The following is a 20,111-nucleotide window of genomic DNA, read 5'->3' as shown; positions in this document are numbered from 1 at the left end:
TGTTCCTTGATGAGATCCCGCTGGAGTCATATGACGTGTGCCATATAGTTCAGCGACCTTACCGCGAAGGTAGCTGAAGCGAACATCAGCTTCCCCAGGCGGTCCATCGTCCGAGACCCCTTGTCGGGAGGATGGACCGAGGAACTCTCCCGGGCCAGTTCCCTCTTGGTGGCAGCCGCCACCAACATGACATCTACAGGAGCACCCTTGTTCCATACCACCCTATCAGTGTGGGGGGGGGGGGGCTGAGGATTTTATCCGGTCTCTTTGGAATGGGCTTAACAGTGTCCGGTTCCTTCCATGCCCTGGTAGTGATGAGATCTACCAGGGGATCGGCGGGAGGGGACACCCAAGAGGTAGATGGGCCTGTATTAAAACAAATCCTTCAAGGCAATCAGGATACCAAAAAGAACACAGTTTTATTGTGAAGCGCTTTTCGTCATTCACAGTTGAATGACTTCTTCAGACAAAGAATACATGAATGGCTCATAATTTATATGCATCAGTCAAAATTAATTAACTAATTAAGTAACCAATTAAAGACCCGATTTAAAGTAAAAGGTCCATTATATACCAGAGTAACTCCCTACAAAAGTAATACAACCACATAAATAAAATCAAAGAAAACTTGAAAATACTAATATTTTATAATAAATAATACAAAACTTAAAAAATACTAAATTGAATTATTGTACTGGTATTAAAACACTTGTAAAAAAGCATATGTTAAAAACTATTGTATTTGAGTGTGAATTGTTGTACATATTCTATTTTATTTATTTAATTAATTTAATTTTATTTAGTTCTGTGCTATACATGTAATGCTACAAAGTCATAACATTTATGAATTTAAGAAACGTATACTGAATAGAATATAAAAGTATATATACAGCAAAGACACTAAGAAATTACCATCTGAGTTGACTAATAGTTTGAACACCTGTCTGACATAACAAATAGTCAGAAATAGAAGCTATTAGATGTTCAGTTCTATCTAGCCAAACTTTTAAGTTTTAAAAGGCATGCTATATTGCAATGCTCATTTAAACCTGGTTCTATGAAAGCATTGGTTCTAAACTGCCATGAAAGTTCACTTTCTTCCAACAATAAGTTAAATGGGCCTCTTCGGCTTTCTAATTCTATCTGATCTAGTCCAATAAATTTGAACTGATGATTAGGAAAGAGTGTAATATGCCTAGCTAAAGCATTACCAGGTTTTAGTTTAGCATTAGCATGTTCATAAATTCTTTCTCGAAAGTGTCTTTTAGTCTTTCCTATATAAAAACGTGGACAGTCGTTACAAAGAGCGGCATATACCACATATTTTGTGTTACAATTCAGTCTATGATTAAGTTTGTATAATTTTTTATTTATAATGTGCCTATTCCCACTTTTAATATGTTTACACATATTGCAGTTACCACACTTAAAAGTTCCCTTTTCTTTGCCTTTATCATTGGATATTTTGTTCTCCAATAGTGTCTTTAAATTTTTCCCTTTTCTATAAGTAATTTTAGGTCTGTCATTAGCCATATAGGCACATTTTTTATCTAGACTTAAAATATGCCAGTTCTTATACAAAATGTCCCTTATTGTGTAACTTTCTAAACTAAAAGTCATAATATAGCTACTACAAAAGTTGTTGTTAGAAGCAGAATTACTGTAAGTGGATATATCATTAGTACTATGGACTAGCTCGTGTTCATTTAGTGACCTATTATTACAGCTAGAATCTAAAATATGAGGTTCAACCATATCTAACTCCACAGTATCAGTTGTAAGGGCACGGGTTCTATCCTTCAAGATGGGTAAAATAAGTCCATAATTTCTTTTTCTATAAATTTCATCAAATATGTCGGTTAGAAACTTCTCAGGATAACCTCTAAACCTGAACATGTCTTCCAACAATTTACATTCGCTAAAAAAGTCGCTGTCACGAGTAACCATACGTGCTGCTCTGATGACTTGACCCTTAACAATGGCTTTTTTATGAGAGTATGGGTGTAAGCTGGTGAAATGTAAGTAAGAATTGCAGAAAGTACTTTTTCTGTAGATTTTTGCAAGAAATTGCTTGCTAGTCCTGTCTTTAACTAAACATATATCTAAATAGTTAGTGACAGTCTCTTGGAAATCAAAAGTAAATTTTAGAAAAACAGTAGTTTCATTCAAGTAATTCATCATTTTACTCGCTGAGTCCTTGTTGCCATTGAACAGGATGAAAATATCATCCAAGAAACGTGTATAGAATATGATGTTAGATTTATATTCCTCTATATTGAATAAGAAATGTTCCTCCCAGTAGGCCATAACCATATTGGCAAAGCTAGCCCCTACTGGGGATCCCATGTCAACTCCACATTTTTGTAAATATAGTTCTTTGTTAAATAGGAAGAAATTGTTAGTCAGGATTATATCAAGCAAAGATGTAACTAGTGGGAGGGTGGCCTAATGGTTAAGTTGTTTGCCTTACAAACACAAGGTACAGGGTTTGAATCTCACAGGGGATAATTGGCAAGGCTTAAAATGGCTCGCAAGGGCAGTTAGCCTAGTACTAATCTATGAACCTCTATGAACCTATTACTAGATGCTCCTTTTTTAACCAAAAATATGTTGACCCATTCTAATCCCTCATCATGTGGGATCGAAGTGTATAAATCGATTACATCAATAGTAAGAAAATTACACTCTTCACTATATTGAAGTTCGTCTATTCTCTTGAGAAATGCCCATGAGCCCTTGCATATTGTGTTTCTGATGTCAAATACTTTTTTAATATATTGTCTACAAGTTTAGCACTTGCATATGTTATGGAGTTACGTCCATCGATGAGTGGTCTGAATGGTGGATTAGATAAATTTTTATGGACTTTAGGTGTTGCAAACATGATAGGTATTTTTGGCCACTCAATCTTGATATAGTTGTACATGTCAATATCTAAGTACCCTTCTATAAATAGTTCACTAAAGTATGATTTAATATGGTTATAGGCTATGTTAACTTCATTTTGGCTAACCTTATGGTAAGTGTCTTTGTCTAATAAAGACAAGACTCTATCGATGTAGTCATGATTATCAAATACAGTAAGTCCCCCACCTTTATCTGATTTGATAGCTCTCACTCCTTCCATGCCCTGGTAGTGATGAGATCTACCAGGGGATCGGCGGGAGGGGACACCCAAGAAGTAGATAGGCCTGTGTCAAACGCCTCCAGGAGCACAGACTATCTGAGGAAGGCTTCTGGGCTGACCACCCCCCTCTAATTCGAAGCATTTCCATAATGTCTCCAAAGGAGACATCCTCGGGGGGTGACCTTGGGGAACCTTCCCCTTCCTCTAAGTCCGTGTCTTCTGTCAAAGACTCAGGTGAGTCCAAGTGCCTCCTTTTGCACTTACGTTTGAGAGAGACCTCCTCGTGGGGGGGGGGGGGCTGTCCAAAGAGGCCTCACCAACCACATCTTGTTCCTCTAAGGGAACCACCTGGGACGTAGGCGCAGGCTGTCTCTGGGGCCGGGTGATGGAAGATAGGCCCGTCAGAGAGAGAGTGCAGGGCTGATCCGTAGTCGGAGCCTGGGGCCTGGAATCCCTCGACAATACCCTCTCCACTATATCGAACACCAAGGGAGAACTGCTCTCCCTAGGATCCAAGAGCAGCCCTCTGGGATCCGATGTGTGGATCGGAGCCTGCGCCGATGCAATCGGATCCGAAGGTCCAGTGTGCTCCGATCGAGATGGAGCCGAAGACACACTGACCCCTCCGGATCCGAAGCTCAGCTCTCGGCTCAGAGAGCTCGGATCTGAAAAGGGACCCGACAAACTCGAGGGTGCGGTCGGAGCCGAAGTACGAAGCACTATCGGCACCAAACCTCCCCCGGCTCCTATACAACCCGGATCTGAAGGCTCCGAACCCCGGAAGTGGGTCAAAGAAAGAGCAATCGGGCGAAAAAGGGGGTCGAGTCCCCCCCCCCCCCCAGAAGGGGAGAGGCATGAGCACTCCCATCTGCAGCTGGGCCTGGAGGAACCTACGCATCATCCGGTCCATATCTGCATCGGACAAGCTTCGGGTGGACCTAAAGGAGGCCACCGAGGCGGGCCAGGAGTGCCACCTCGATGACCTCGAAGGCGACCGGGTCTCCTCCTCCGGCTCCGGGGAGAAGTGAGGTGAATGGAGCTGGGAAGGAGAAGGCCTGGAAGCCCTGGGAGAAGCAGCTTGTTTAGCCGGTGGAGCTGAGGAGGAAGACTCGGCCCACCGCTTGTGGTGTCTTTCTTTCTTCTTCTCCCACCTAGCATCCCTCTCCTCCTGGCCTAAGGTGGGAGGTTGAGTCCCGGCCAGTGGAGCAGAGGTGGAAGGGGGCACTGCCGCGGCAGGTGCCACCAAGGGAGAGGAGGCCGAATCCGGGGTCAAAAGTCCCGCCAGAATCAGCTTCGACCTCCTGTCCTTTAGAGCCTTGGGGTTGAAGGCTGCACAAATAGTGCAGCCTGAGGAAAGGTGGTCAACCCCAAGGCAAATAACACACAGAGTGTGGCCATCCGCCGGGGATAGCTTATGGCCACACACTGTGCATTTAGAGAAAAAGGGTTTTGGGGCCTCAGACATAGTTAAACTAAAAACAACACAAGGCCCAACACACACGCCTTCACACACACGGGGAGGAATGAACTACACTAAAAATTAACAGGATAACAATATTAAAAACTAAAGGGTTGTTTTTAATACCAGGGCAACACACACGACAACAAGCAAAATTACACTACAGAAAAATTAGAAAAGAAATATTTTTTTTCACAAAACGACTAATTCCTACGCCTGGAACTCGTTCAAAGCTGTTGAGTCAACCGTGGCAAATGAGATCAGAGTTCAGAGAGGGATGGCAGGGGATTATGGGTAAGGGGAGGAGCTTGGATCTTAGCTGTTTGAAGCTGCCGGCTCGGATCCGATACCCACAGGTTGATGGACAAATGAAGTTAACTACTTCAGATCAAGTGTTTCTCAAAAACATAAAAATTTAGTGGAAGGTTTTCTCCAACAGAGGACTTATGTGTCCATCAATGAAGGATTGATAGCTGACTGACAGTTCCAGTGGACCTGCTGAAGGAGTGCTCAAAAAAAAAAAAAAAAAAAGGTCTGAATTTTTGTGGTTTAACTCTCCTTTACATACAACTTCTCTCTGAGGTACATGGATGGTACCTGATTACCTACTACCTGAGTACGAGATTAACAGAGCATATACTAAGATAGACTGGTTGCTCTATGAATACTTAATGGATGGTAGAATTGATCAACACACTTTTAACTACATCTCAGTGGAATTCCCAATCACACCATCTATATTTGGGATTCCCAAAATTCACAAACATGTCAACAATCCCCCATTCAGACCCATTGTGTCAGCCAAAGGATCTAAGACAGAAGCATTAGCGGCTTTTATTGATTTTAAGTGTAAAAATATTTTAAGTTCTATACCACACATTCTAAAAGACTCATGGCACTGTCTGGACCTTGTGAGACAATTTATGAATAATTTTGATTTTGGAGTTGAATTTATTACGGCCACAGTTGATGTTGTCAATCTTTTTACGGTGATTCCACACGATGAAGGTCTTGACATGTTCGAAGCATGTCTTAAACATTGTAGACAGAACAGTGCTGATAACCGACTTTCAACTGAAATGTTGGAACTTGTTTTAGAAAATCATTTTTTATTTTTTAACAACAACTATTTCAGGCAAACGAAGGTTGTAGCCATGGGGGGCAGATGTGCCCCCATTTACGCTAATTTGGTTTTAGCCTTTTGGGAATCAGAACACATATTTACTAGTAAATTTTGGAATAAGGTACTATTATATTTACATTACTTGGATGATATCCTCATTTTTTGGAGAGGAACCCAAGATGAATTTAATGAATTTATAATCTACATGGGAGAGACCACCAGTTTTCTTAAGTTTACAAGCCACGTATTTATCAACAACGTTGAATTTTTAGATATTGTGCTTTCTTTTAGTAATAACCAATTCGAGTCAGGAATCTATAGGAAGAAAACATATTCAAATTCTTTTTTACATTTTGACAGATGTCACCCATTGTACCAAAAGAAGAATTTAGTAAAAGGACAAATGGTTAGACTGTCTAGAATTGTCAGTAACGACGAGGTTTTTCAAGAGGAGTTGAATAAACTTATGAATATGTTTTTGGCCAGAGGTTACCCGACAGAATTTGTTCGACCAATTAGCAAAGAAATTCTAACAAAAAGGTCCACATTTTACCAACCAATCATTTTTCAAGGCATCAAACCAAACATTAGTACGAATTTAGTAAAATCTAGACATGACACTTTTATCCTGCCTTATAACAACAGTTCTCAACAAATAGTTAAAGCGATACATGAATCTTGGACTAGTGTTAGAATTGAACCCAGAAATTATTGACATCTTGGGTAATAAACCCAAAATTACTTTTAGCAGAGGTAGAAATTTAAAAAATCTGTTTGAAGACTGTATTAACAATGACTTACACAGGAAATCTAAGATGAGCAAATGTGGAGCATGCCACGTTTGCAGATATATCAGTGATGGGCCATATCTTACCATTAACAATTTTGTGAAGACCATCAGATGTCCAGGTTTATGTAATTGCAATTCAGTTATGGTGTACGCAGCTACATGCACGGCCTGTCAAGCATTTTATATAGGAAAAACGATTAGAAAACTAAAAACAAGAATTATTGAACATTTAAGTGATATCAAAAAACACTAAATGACTAATGCTCTCTACAACCACAGTACTAACTGTCCTAATTTAAAAAAAAAATTTATTTTTTGTTATTGACAGAATAGTCAACAAAAAACAGAATGGGGGTGATGAAAAAATGTTACTTGAGGCCAAGGAATGTTTGTGGCAACTCAGGTTAAACGCCACTACGATGCCTGGCATTAATGAACAAATATCCATCCTTAGCATACTAAAGCTTAAATCTCAATTTATTTAGAAATATATATATATTTTTTTTTCCTCACCACCCATGTTTTTTTGCTGTATGTTGCTTATTTACATATATGTGTTTACCAAAGGTGTCTTTAGTAAACATTGATATGTTATTTTAATTATTACAAACGACCAATTTTAAACATTTATATTTATATAAACATTTTTTAAATAATTTTAAATTTAAAAAATGTTTATACTACACTTATTAAATTTCACAACTACATATTAAATATTAAACATTAATATTTATATTTATTCACATTTAATGTTTAATATTTAACACTTAATATTTAATATTTAATGATTAATATTAAACACCTAACATGTTTATTTATTTTGACACTATTTAAGATGGACTTGAGCAACTAGTTTATTCTAACTAGAAGTGTTTAGATAGATTTTATACTCATGTTCCTCGAACAATTACTATTTACATACATATTTATAGTGTTACTCTATTATATAAGTATTAATATTTACAATTTTAACTATCACTTTTTAGTTTACACTTTCCATGTATTATTAGTTGTTTTATTAATCATTATATCAGTATATATATTTGGTTAAATACACAAGGTTTCCTAATTTTAGGATTTACTATGTTGCCTGAGTATAATCGATATTGTTTTTTAATACACAGTTTTATTAACACACATTTTTTCAATATACAATTTTATATATTCTCTATATCTAAAGTGTTTTTTATTGTACTATGCTTTTTAATAATTTACAGTTTTTAACTCTACTATTCAGTTTATAACATGTAAAATATACAAATTTAATCTTGCACTAGACAAGTTGGCTGTAAAATAAGTATTGCTGTTTTTTTCCTTTTTAGTTTAACTATGTTAAGCAAAAGTAATTGTCAGCCTTTATTTAATAGATTAATTCATTTTAATCATTCATTTAAATCAAACAATTAGTCTAATTAATGTTTTAACCATTCAATATTTAAGGGATGATGGTAGTGTGATTTAGTTACTCTGATGATGCCCTACTATTAGGGTGAAAGCGCTTAGTGTTTTTTCGTTGCAGTGTTCACTTTTGGTCCAGTTTGTAATAAAGACGTTTTAATTGGAAACCAGGATTCAAGGTTTGCTGAATTCTTTGTTTTACCAGTTTTTACGTAAGTGGATTTAAGTTCTTCAGAAACAGCAAATGATAACCTGTGGCCTTTCAAAACATCTAGGCTGAAGCAATGAAATAAAAGTTTGGGGACGATACGCACTGTGGTTCTGAAGAACTCAACCTTGATAACCCCTCCCTCCACTGGTTTAACAGTTACCTACACCACCGCTCACAATCTGTCAAATGGCACAACTCTCTACCCCCCCCCCCCACTCCGGATCACATATGGAGTTCAGCAAGGCTCACTCCTAGGCCCACTTCTCTAACATATTTACAAACTCCACCTAGCAACAACTAAAGCTGAAATTGTCCAATATGCAGACGATACAACTCTAACCTGCTCAGCACCCAACATCCATCTCCTGCAAAATAAAACCAGGGAATCTTTCATTGAAATAGAGGACTGGCTAAACCATCACCAGCTGATACTAAACTTAAAAAAAACATTGTTAATATTATTCCATCCAACTAAGCCCAATGACCCCCTCCCCCATCACCATTCTCTCAGCCAAAACCACACTCATCATCCCAGTACCAGAGGCCAAACTACTAGGTGTTACTACAGACCAACAACTTAAAAACAACAAGCACATATCCCAAACCATCTCTAAAGTCCACAAAAAGCGAGAATCCCTCTACCGTAGCAAACCGTTCTTAACATCCAAGTCCAGAACTACTATACCCAGAACTCGCCTACCATCAACATTGCTGTATGCCTCCCCAGTTCTAACTAAGTGACCTGAATAAACTCTCCACCTGCTACAACAAGACAGTGAGGTTCGCAGCCAATGCTAAGTCACACTCCCACCACTACCAATCCCTACAAAAACTACACTGGCTAGAATTTCCTAACTTTCTAAGCTACCACCAACTCAACATAGCTCATCAAATTCTATATCATCCTGAGAAGACCACCACCCTAGCTAGTATATTAAATTTTTACAACTCAAACTGGGCACTAAGATCTGGTAAAAAAGCCCGTCTTGAAGGCAATCCATGCAAGAACAGCTCTGGAGAAGCCCTTTTCTCCTATGAGGTTGCAAAAGTATGGAACACCCTCCCCCCTGACCTCAGGCTAGAAAATCACACAACCACATTCAAAGACCTCCTTAAATCACACCTCTATTCTACCCCTCTTTGCAACTGCACAAAAAAAAAAAAGCTGAACAGTCACCCCTTTGACGGTCAACACCCCATGAGGGCTCAGTTTCCTATTTCTCACTACTATCTCTGCAACGACCAATGTGCATTGTATAACCTTGTAAATATGTACCTACTCTGAGCACCTTATATTCATATACTGTACAAATGCTGTATGATTTGCTGATTTAAACTATTAGTGTACTGTATGTGACTGGCTTTTTACATGCTAGTATTCCACCACTCTTTTTTTTTTTTTTTTTTTCAACAACTATTATTGTTAACCAACAACTATTATTCCATGCAATTGTCATGCCTGCCTAAAATGCCAGCATTAATCTAAATGCAAATTTTAACAATCTATGTATTTTTAAGTGTATTTTAAACTATAACGTTTTGGAGCTTTTCTCACCAGGACTCAGCTGAAAATGGTTGCAGACAAATGAAGCTACCTACTCAGATGGAACGTTATGGTGAGTACATAACTTCTTAATCTGAAGTAGGGACTTCATTTGTCAGCAACCTGTGGGACAGAGTCCCCAGCTACCTGAATCTTGGGTGGCCATCATGGAAGGATATTGCGGAGCACCGCAGAGCCAAAGGATGCTCTCCTTCTAGAAATCACATCCAGTTTGTAGTGGTTAATAAAGGTATGAGATGAGGCCCAAGTGGCTGCCGAACAAATATCATCCAATGGAACTCTAGATTTGAAGGCCGCAGAAGTAGAGATAGAACGAGTGGAATGTGCGCGAACTCCTTCAGGTGCGGGTCTCCCAGAGGCTTGGTACGCTAATAGGATACATTGTGAAATCCAGCGTGATAGAGATACTTTTGATATTGCTTTCCCCAAATTAAATTTGGCAAAGGAAACGAACAGCTGGTCGGATTGTCTATGACCAGCTGTTCTATGAGTATAAAAACGTAGCTGCCTATGAACATCTACTGAGTGCAGCTTGTACTCTCCTTTATTCTGATATTTAGGGAAGAAAACCGGTAAATTTATGGATTGATTTATATTGGTTTCTGATGCTATTTTGGGAAGGAAAGAGGGATTGATCCTGAGGTACACTCTGTCCGGATGAAAGATCAAATAAGGAGGCTTCACAGAAAGAGCTGGAAGCTCCGAAACTCTTTTCGCAGAAGTAATGGCTACAGGGAATGCTGTTTTCCAGGACAAGTATTTGAGATCTACTGAAGCAGCAGGTTCAAAAGGTGGAGCAGTCAAGGCTTGAAACTAGTGAAAGATCCCAAGGTGGTACGGCTTCTTTTACAGGGGGTCTAAGCAAAAAAGTGCCCTTGAGAAAGGTTTTACAACTTGGCCGACATCAAGGGCACTGTGTCATGTCCCACATGGTAATGGGAGATGGCAGCCAATTGCACTTTGACAGTTGAGCAACTAGCGCCTTCCTGAAAAAGTTCGGTTAGGAAGTCTAATATGGATGGAAGAGGAGCCGTAAAGGGATCTAGATTATGATGCTCCGCCCAGATGGAGAAACGTTTCCATTTACTGCGGTACACTTTCCTGGTGGTGGGCTTATGTGCTGCCACAAGGATGGCTTTGACTGGTGAAGAGATACCGGGAGTCCTAACTAGGAGTGGAACTGGAGCAACCAAGCTGTCAGCTTCAGATTGTCCAGATTTGGGGTCAGTAAGTCCGACGGATGGGAGATTAGATCTGGACTGGGATCCAGAATCCAAGGAGGATTCACTAGGTGAGACCACAGGTAAGGGAACCAAATTTGCCGAGGCCAGAATGGGGCAATGAGGATCATCCTGCTCCCCAACCGCGAGGCTTTCTGTAAGAGTTGCAGCATCAGGGGTAGAGGAGGATAGGCATAAAGTAGACCGGGTGGCCAAGCATGCACCAGAGCGTCTCTTGGAGTTTCCCCTGGAGGGGGAATCAGAGCGAAGAAATTGCCGCATTTGGTGTTTAAGGGAGAGGCAAAAAGATCGAAGCAGGGTTGCCCCCATATTGCAAATATCTGCTTCGCTACTGGTGGGTTGAGAGACCACTCGTACGGGGTAAGAAGGATGCGACTGAGTTTATCCGCTAGGATGTTGGCCCGCCCCAGAATGTGCGTTGCAATCAGAAAGCGGTTGGTGGAGATCGCCCATTCCCACACTCTCATGGCTTCGCGGCATAGAGGGTAAGACCTGGTTCCCCCCTGTTTGTTAATGTACCAGACAACCGACATGTTGTCCGATTGAATTGCAATCGTTCCTATGGGGAGGAGATTCTGAAGTGCTTGCAACGCGTACAGCACCGCTCTCATCTCCAGAACGTTGACATGCAGGGAGGTCTCTGTATCGTTCCACGTGCCTTGGACCGTCCTGCCTGAATAATGCCCCCACCACCACCACCCGAGGCGGGAGGCGTCTGTGGTCACCGTGGCGAGAGGGGGAGAGATGCAGAAGGGTCGGCCCATATGGGGGTCCGGAGCATGGAGCCACCATGATAGAGCCCTCCTGCAAGCCTTGCTGATAGCAATGGGGTAATAAAGAGGAAGGGACAGAAAGGACCATTGTACTAGAAGGGTCCATTGCAGTAGCCGCATGTTCACGCGGGCGCATGGAAGGAGCGTTATCGCTGCCGCCATGGAGCCCAGTGCCCTCAGGACCAATTCTGCTGGTGGGGTCTCTGATTGGAGGATAGCCCGCACACGGAGTTGCAAATTCCGAAGTCGTTCGGACGTTAGAAAGGCTTGTAGCTCTCTGGTGTCTATTCTGGCTTCCTATGAATTCTATGGCTTGTGTAGGGGCCAGAAAGGATTTGACGGCATTGATGGTGATGCCTAACTGTGGGGCTAGGCGGAGAAAGAAATCTCTGGCTGAGCAAAGTAGATGCCTTGTTGGGGCGGTCAGGAGCCAGTCGTCCAGGTACGGGAAGACCTGTATTCCCTGGAGTCTCAGGTGGGCCGCAATCACTGCTAATACCTTGGTGAACACCCTGGGGGCTGTGGTGAGGCCAAAGGGAAGGACCCTGAACTGGTAGTGACTGGCTCCCAGCCGGAAGCGGAGGAACCTCCTGGATCGTCTGTCCATTAGAATGTGGTAGTACACATCCTTGAGGTCTATAGAGCACATCCAATTGTTCTCCCTTAGAAGGGGGAGAATAGACTGAAGAGTGACCATTCGGAATTTTTCCTTGGTTACCGACAGGTTCAAGCTGGACAGATCTAGAATCTGTCTCAAGTCCCCCATCTTTTTTGGCACCAAAAAGGACCTGGAGTAGAACCCTAATCCGAGCTGGTCTTCGGGGACGGGCTGGATGGCTCTTTCTTAGCAGCTGCTGAATTTTTGCGGCTGCAGCCTCCCTCTGATCGGGTGGTACATCGGGGAGGTTCTTGAATTTGGGGACATGTAGTAATGGTATTTTGTACCCTCTGGATATAATTTGAAGCACCCAGCGGTCTGTCGTGATGGACTCCCATGCCGCTAGGTGCTCCGAGAAGCACCCCCCGACTGCCTCCAGAGTGGAGCAGTCGGGCAACCCTTCAGGGCTGCTGCGTGGGCCGGTCAGAGAAAGGTTCTCTGGACCCAAAGTTTCTCGGAGCCCCTCTGCCCCTGGGGCGGCGTCCTCCCTGTCCTCCTCTGCCACGGAAGGACTGGTTGTCCGGAGCGTGTTGGGAATGTTGCGATTTCCGGAACCACATCTTCTTCTGACCCTTTCGGTTCTTCGAAAAGGACCGCTGGGGCGCAGAGAAGCGGACTCCGACGGCAGACAACGTCTTCCCGTCCTTCTCGCTCTGGACAAGTGTCTCGCGAACCATTTTGCCAAACAGGGCAGAACCATTGAAAGGGGCGTTCGCAAAAGACGCTTTAAAAGGCTCCGCAAAGTCACAATGACGGAGTCAGGCCTGACATCTCATGACTAGACCCGCTCCGCTAGCCCTAGCGGCTCCCTCGGTGGCGTGGGACAATAGCCGCATAGAGATATTTGAGATGGATCTCAGAGTGGCCATTCGGGTGGAGTACAATTGTTTGTCCTCCGCAGACATGGACTCAGGGGGGGAGGCAGCGTATTCTTTGATAAGATCCCGCTGCATCCTGATGACATGTGCCATATAGTTCAGAGACCTTACCGAGAAGGTCGCTGAACTAAAAACTCGCTTCCCTAAGCGGTCCATCGAGCGGGACTCCTTGCTCGGTGGATGGACTGAGGGGCTCTCCTGAGCTAGTTCCCTCTTCGTGGCTGCTGCCGTCAACATGGCATCTACGGGGGGACCCTTGCTCCAGTGCGACCGGTCTGGGGGGGGGGGGCTTAGTATCCTGTCCGGGCATTTGGGTATTGGCTCCACGGTGTCCGGGTCCTTCCACACCCTGGTGGTAATAAGGTCCACCAAGGGGTCGGCCGGAGGGGACACCCAAGAGGTAGACGGGCCTGCTTCGAATGCCTCCAGAAACACGGACTCGGAGGAAGACTTGGGGGCAGACCACCCACCTCTGATCCTCAGCATCTCCATGATGTCTCCAAAGGAGACATCCTCAGGGGGTGATCTTGGGGAGCCTTCCCTTTCATCCAAGTCAGTGTCCTCAGTTAAGGACTCAGGGGAGTCCACGTGCCTCCTCTTGCACTTATGCTTGCGAGGCACTTCCTCGGGGGGGCTGTCCGGGGAGGCCTCACCAGCAACATCCTGTTCCAATGGAACTACCTGGGACATTGAAGCAGGCTGTCCCTTTGGCTGGGTGATGGAAGCCTGGCCCAGCAGAGAGGGAGTGCAGGGTGGAGCCGAGACGAGGGCCGGGGGTCCGGATGCTCTCAACAGAGCCCTCTCCACTACATCGAAGGCCGAGGGGGAACCACTCTCTCTGGGCTCAGAGTCAGCTCCCACTCGGATCTGATGAAGGGATCGGGACCGGCGCCGAGACCATCGGATCCGAAGGACCAGTGCGCTCCGACCTGGACGGAGCTGAAGGCACAGTGAATCCCTCGGATCCAAAGCTCGGGCTACGGCTCCGAGAGGTCGGATCCGACAGGCTCGAGGGCAGGGTCGGATCTGAAGTACCAAGTACTGTCGGCGCCGACCCACCCCCGGCTCCAACGCTGCTCTGCTCCGAACGGTCCAAACCCGGGTAGCGGGTCGGAGAAGGAGCAATTGGATGGAAGAAAAGTGTCGAGCTCCCCCCCGAAGGGGGGGGGGGAGGCAAGAGCACTCCCATCTGCAGCTGGGCCTGGATGAATCTTCGCATCATCCGGTCCAAGTCTGCATCAGACATGCTGAACGTTGATCTCGAAGAGGACACCGAGGCAGGCCTGGAATGCCGCCTCGATGACCTCGATGGAGATCGGGCCTCCTCCTCCTCGGGCCCTGGGGAGAAACAAGGGGATCTGAGCCGAGGAGACCTAGAAGCAGTGGAGGGAGAAGCCCGCTTAGCTGGCGGGGCCGAAGCGGTGGCCTCGGCCCGCCGCTTGTGGTACTTCTCCCTCTGTTTCTCCCTCCTGGCCTCCCTGTCCTCCGGCGCTTTAGCAGGAGTTTGAGTCCCAGCTGAAGGAAGGGGGACAGGATTGGCAACAACCACAGCCTGTGGTAGTGCCACGGGAGCAGCGGAGGCCGGAGCAGAGTCCGGGGGCAAAAGTCCCGCCAGGACCAGCTTCGACCTCCGCTCTTTCAGTGCCCTGGGGTTGAACACTGCACAAATGGTACAGCCTGAGGTAAGGTGTTCAACCCCAAGGCACCGAATGCACAGAGTGTGGCCATCAGCCGGGTAGAGCTTATGGCCACACTCGGTACATTTAGAAAAAATGGCTTTTGGGGCCTCAGCCATACTTAAAGGAAAAAAAGGTAGTGTTACACAAACACACAGGCCCCAAAAACACAACACACACACACTAACGACCAGCGAAGGGAGGGAAAAAAACTAAGTAAAAGAAATATTTTTACACTACAGGGTACCTAACTCTTACACACTTTATTTTTTTAAAATAAGGAAGAGAATTTGACAGAAAAACACACTTAACTGACGATTTTTTTCTTGAGCTCAATGGAATCCAGCTATCCACAAGCGCGGCAAACTAGATCTGGGGTCATGGAGGGTTGGCAGGTGATTATGGGTGAGGGCAGGAGCTAGGAGCTCGGATCCAATAGCTTGAAACAAGTTGCCGGCTCGGATCCGATATCGAATCCAAGACCCACAGGTTGCTGACAAATGAAGTCCCTACTTCAGATCAAATGTTAAATAAATAAATAAATTATAAAATAGGAGGAGGTAGCCTGACAGACTATACTCTGTTAGCACAGAGTATATATTCTTACTCCTACAAGACTGGAAGTTAGAAGGAAAAGCAATCAATCCAATCAAGACCTCAAAGTACTCAAAAAGGAGACAATTTTTTTAGAAATTATCGTAGGAATAAAAATAACTAATGAAAAAGCTTAGACTATTCTCTGCATCAATACGAAAATACAAAAAAGTAATAATGCAGCCTGGGACCATTCTCATCTCAAATCCAAGCACTCCAAAAAAGATTTATAAGGCTATGCAACACAGCTCATTAAGAGATGGGATGGGTCTCTGGCAGCCTGGGAAAGCAATATATGCAGTGCAGTCCTAGTACATATGAGATTTAGTGATGCAACTATGAAGGAAGCTTCCTCTAACAAATCAGAGGATCTGTCAGTGAAAACTTAGTGAGATCGGACTAATTTTCTTAAACCTTTCCTTGAAAAAAAAAATGCTTTAGCAATTTTTTTCCAAAGGAAGAGTACAGTCAAGAGGCTGCCCATATTGTCACTCTACCTCAGCGCCAGGGACAGCCTACAGCACTAAAATTTTGTTAATGCCTTCCTTTGTCTTCATCTTGTGGACTCCATAAACCAAGGCATAATACACTTAGAGCATAGGCTGCGAAAAGGCAACTGCACACAGGTGCAGTAGATCCACCCACAAAATACAGAACATATTATCAAGTATCTAAAAATAAAACAGTTGAGGGAAGCTAAAGATAGACCTTGCTACACCTCCCACCAAACAAAAGCATCATTTCCAGTGCAAGAAATCAGACTGCCAAAAGAAAAAAAACTGACACAGAGTTCAGAAGTCTCCAGCAAATTAGTACAACACAGTACAATGCGCGCACACAAACACACACACACACACACACAATTTCCACACCCCAGCTCCTTTAAGGATATGCCATACCTGCCAAGACACTCGGATGACTCGGTTATCTTACACACTACTAAAACTAAACATTCCCAGATACTTCAGCAATAGTTGATGTTGTAGACAAAACTGAAGTTAAGAAAATGTCCTTACCTTCCCTGAATCCAGCTGTCAATCCGATTTAAGTTGCAGTAAGGATTCAGTGCATTCCACTGTCAATCCTGCCCCTTTGTTGTAGATCTATGATTTTATGTTGTAAGATTTGAAATGGCATCTCTGATACTTTTAACTCAAGCCGGACATGAAATTCTTTCTTCTTTTTTTAAGACAGACCTAATGGAGGAAATAAGGATAAGACTGCTTAACCTTCAAATTAACCATTTCCCAAGAAGCAGTCACTAAACTTTCCAGCACACACAACTCCTACTTCTTTCCCTTGGTCAGATGTGAAAACAAACCAAACTGCTAATCTACTTATTAACGTGCACTTTTATGCAACACATCTCATGTTATACATCAGTTGAAACTATTAACATTCTAACTGTATTTACGTTTTTCTCAAAAACTTATATTGGTATTCTAGCAAAAAGGCTACAGGAAGTGCACAAAAATATGCGTACTCACAACAAACTCTGAGTAGATCTCTACTAGAAGAAAGCAAAAGCCACACATGCACCATTATGTCAAATAATGTACTATAACTGCACCGCCCCTTACCTATTTTCATCACGTTAGATCGGAACATAAAGCAGTCTCCTTTGAAATCAAACTCAAACCAGAGATCACTTCCACCAAAGCCACTTCTGGAAATTTCTCCAAGAAACTACCTACTCCTAAATGATATATTGGCAAGCTTCAAATACCCACCAAACTCAGTTAACTCTACTGAGTACATGGAACAGTACACCAACACACTACACCAGCATGTATACAGCTACAAAGATGCAGCTATGGTAGAAACAAGTGCAGAGTACACCCCAGAAATAAAACCCACATGGTGGAACCATAATATCAACAGACCTCAAAATACAAAGAAGATGATTTTGAGCAGAAGAAAGAATAAAAAATCCCAGAATGCTAGAGTCCTCTTCAGTGAAACAAACTCAAGAGCTTAATAAAATCCACCTAAAACAAGTCTGATGCTAAAATAATAATGCTAATAATCTCAAAAGCAGAACACAGTCATGCATTGAGCTGATTGTTAAAGAAGTTGCCTACACGGAGGCTGGATTATATCCAATCTACTGACTGATAAATTCAGTTCGAACTGTACCGATCTCTCCCCTCTGTTTGTCCCCCAAGATATACCTAAAACTGAGTCGCCACCAGCTATCACAAGACCAAGTCCTAAAAACATTATAAAAAGCTAAAAATATTGAATCCGATGGGTCCTGACAATATTCCTGGATGCATCTTAAATAGCATGAAGCATGATTTTTGTCATCCGTAACTACACTGTTTGCCCTCGCCCACCATACAGGTTTTGCACCAAGTGACTGGAGAAGAGCTAGTCATTCCCCTCCATAAGGGAGGACCTTCCACAGACTCAGAAAATTACAAACCCATAAGTCTGACCAGTCTCATATGCAAAACTATGGAAAGACTTATAATGGAACTAAACTATGGAAAGATTTATAATGAAACTAATCAAAACAGGACATAGGGAGACTCCAAACACTGGACTCACAGCAGTTTGGATTTGTCAAGGGCAGATCATGCTTATTCAACCTGGTGAACTTTTGAAAAGGTCACCAAAGTAACAGATGAAAGTAAAAGAGTACACATGGCATACCTCAACCCGGCCAAAGCTAATAACAATCTCCCCTCAGGCATAGTGGAAAAGTTAATTAAAATGGGAATAAACTGCTATGTCACCCACTGGATTGCCAAAATGGCTCTCAGATAGGATGCAGGAAATCAGAATAGGGAAGTTACCTCCACAAACAGACCAGTCACCAGTGCAGACCTGAGGGTTCTATGCTGGGAGTTCTCCTGTTTGGGATTTACTTCTCTGAAGTAAAGGCCAATACTAAAGGGTTCTGGATGACTAAATTTGCAGATGATTACAAGCTCTTTTAGCCATCCTGCAGGAAGGTTTGTCCCAAATTGGTGTCAAAATCATGGACTGAAACTAAATGCCAAAAAATGCATTACTGCATCCTTCGGGAAGTCAACTACCCAGGGGTAAAGTACAGTTGTGTAAGCCCTTATCAGTAAATGTCCTACTGATCACAACTGCAGAATTCCAAACAGGATTTTACCACTGACATCCATATGGGGCACCAAAGCTTAAACCTTCTATTAGCCAAATGCCTAAATGATCACCTCAGACTGTGAGCATATGGGGTACATTACTGCATGTAAAAGTGTAAATCCTCCTACTATCTCAAAATCAGCAACCCAAAGACATCTAGGAAGAAAGTGGTCAGTTGGGAGGGGAATACAGGAGAAAAGAAAGGCCCCTATCAGTTCCAGATGCTGCCAACCAAGGCAGAAGAGTAAAAGGAAGGATAAAAAGGAAAACAAGGGTAAAGGTGGATGGGAAGGAATAATGCAATAATGATTAATAGGACAACTACTGTTATGGTAAGTTCTTACATAACCATACTATGCCTTGACTGAAATTAGTGTTGCAGTAATCCAAACAGATGGGTAATTACAAAGCTTACAAGAGTAAAATGGTGGATGGCTGAGAATTTTGAGACCTGTCTAAGACACAGGTTCCCAAAGTGTGGGTCGCAAGCTGATTTTGGATGGGTCATGTTAAATATTAAAGTAATAAGTTATTAGCCTGATCCAGCACTAGGCAACCTAGACAGTCACCTAGGGCCCTGTGGCTATGAGGGCCCACTCTGGTCAGAAGGCTTCAACATAAAAAAGTACTTCTTAACACCGCGTTGGTGGCATCATCTACTTTAAGGAGTATCACCCGTGTGTCGTATCCACACCAACACGGATGTAAACCCATTCTGCACTCATGCATGGAATTTAAACTACCCATTCTGTTTATACAGAAGGTAAGTGCACGTGTACGTGTGCGTGTGGTATATATAGAATTTAAACTAGCAGTTCCATTTATTTATGTATGGAAGAGAAAGTGTGTGCATGTACACCAATAACGAATTCTGGTGTCAGAGTGTTTAAAGAAAACACTTGGGGGAAAAAAGTAACACTCCAACTGTAGCGAAAAACCAGACTCTCCAGTGTAGTGACAATGTTTAATTTTATTTATTTTATTTTACATTTGTTAACCAGGCTAGTCCAGCTGGATAGATTTCCATTTTCAGTGGAGGCCCGGGGAGAAAGCTCCAATAGTAACACAGAGATAATAAAACACTTAAATATAACAAGTACAAATTATACAAAGAAAGGATGTTAAGAATACTTAGTCATGAGTATTAATGAGAGGAAAAACTGACATTAATGTTCTATAGACATACAGAATACACTAGTCACTGTGCAAAAAGGATATCTGAGATAAGATACAGTACATTCAGAGGAATTACATTACTAACATAGGTAGTTTAATTTACTAGAGATAAATACTCCTTCTGGAGGGGTGAAGTAGTAAAGATTGGTATGAGGAGACAGTACAGAGATAGCAGTAGAGAGAGCAGAGAAATTAGTCAGGGTTGCAACAGGAACATACCCAGTGAGTTTTAAGATGTTTTTTGAGCCTTTGTTTAAAGAGCTGCAGGGAGGGTTGTAAAGTCAGATCTGGTGGTAGAAGATTCCAATTTTTTCCTGCAGTATTGG

General features: G+C 42.9%; 1 protein-coding gene across 3 annotated transcripts in view; it reads right to left on the bottom strand.

Moving 5' to 3' along the window:
• The window catches only part of DYRK1A (dual specificity tyrosine phosphorylation regulated kinase 1A), a 2,602,610-nt gene that overhangs the window by 2,125,006 nt on the left and 457,493 nt on the right, over window positions 1–20,111 (bottom strand). For all 3 annotated transcript variants that reach the window (XM_044071432.1, XM_044071433.1, XM_044071434.1), the window contains exon 2: window positions 16,509–16,688. The gene's annotated coding sequence lies outside the window, so the exon portion shown is untranslated. The remainder of the gene's footprint in view (window positions 1–16,508; window positions 16,689–20,111) is intronic.

This window comes from Protopterus annectens, chromosome 5.part0 (genome assembly GCF_019279795.1).
Source record: "Protopterus annectens isolate FY-2018-M chromosome 5.part0, PAN1.0, whole genome shotgun sequence".
In the NCBI taxonomy this organism is placed as follows: Eukaryota; Metazoa; Chordata; order Ceratodontiformes; family Protopteridae; genus Protopterus; species Protopterus annectens.
This window is presented reverse-complemented; position numbering and strand designations above follow the sequence as displayed.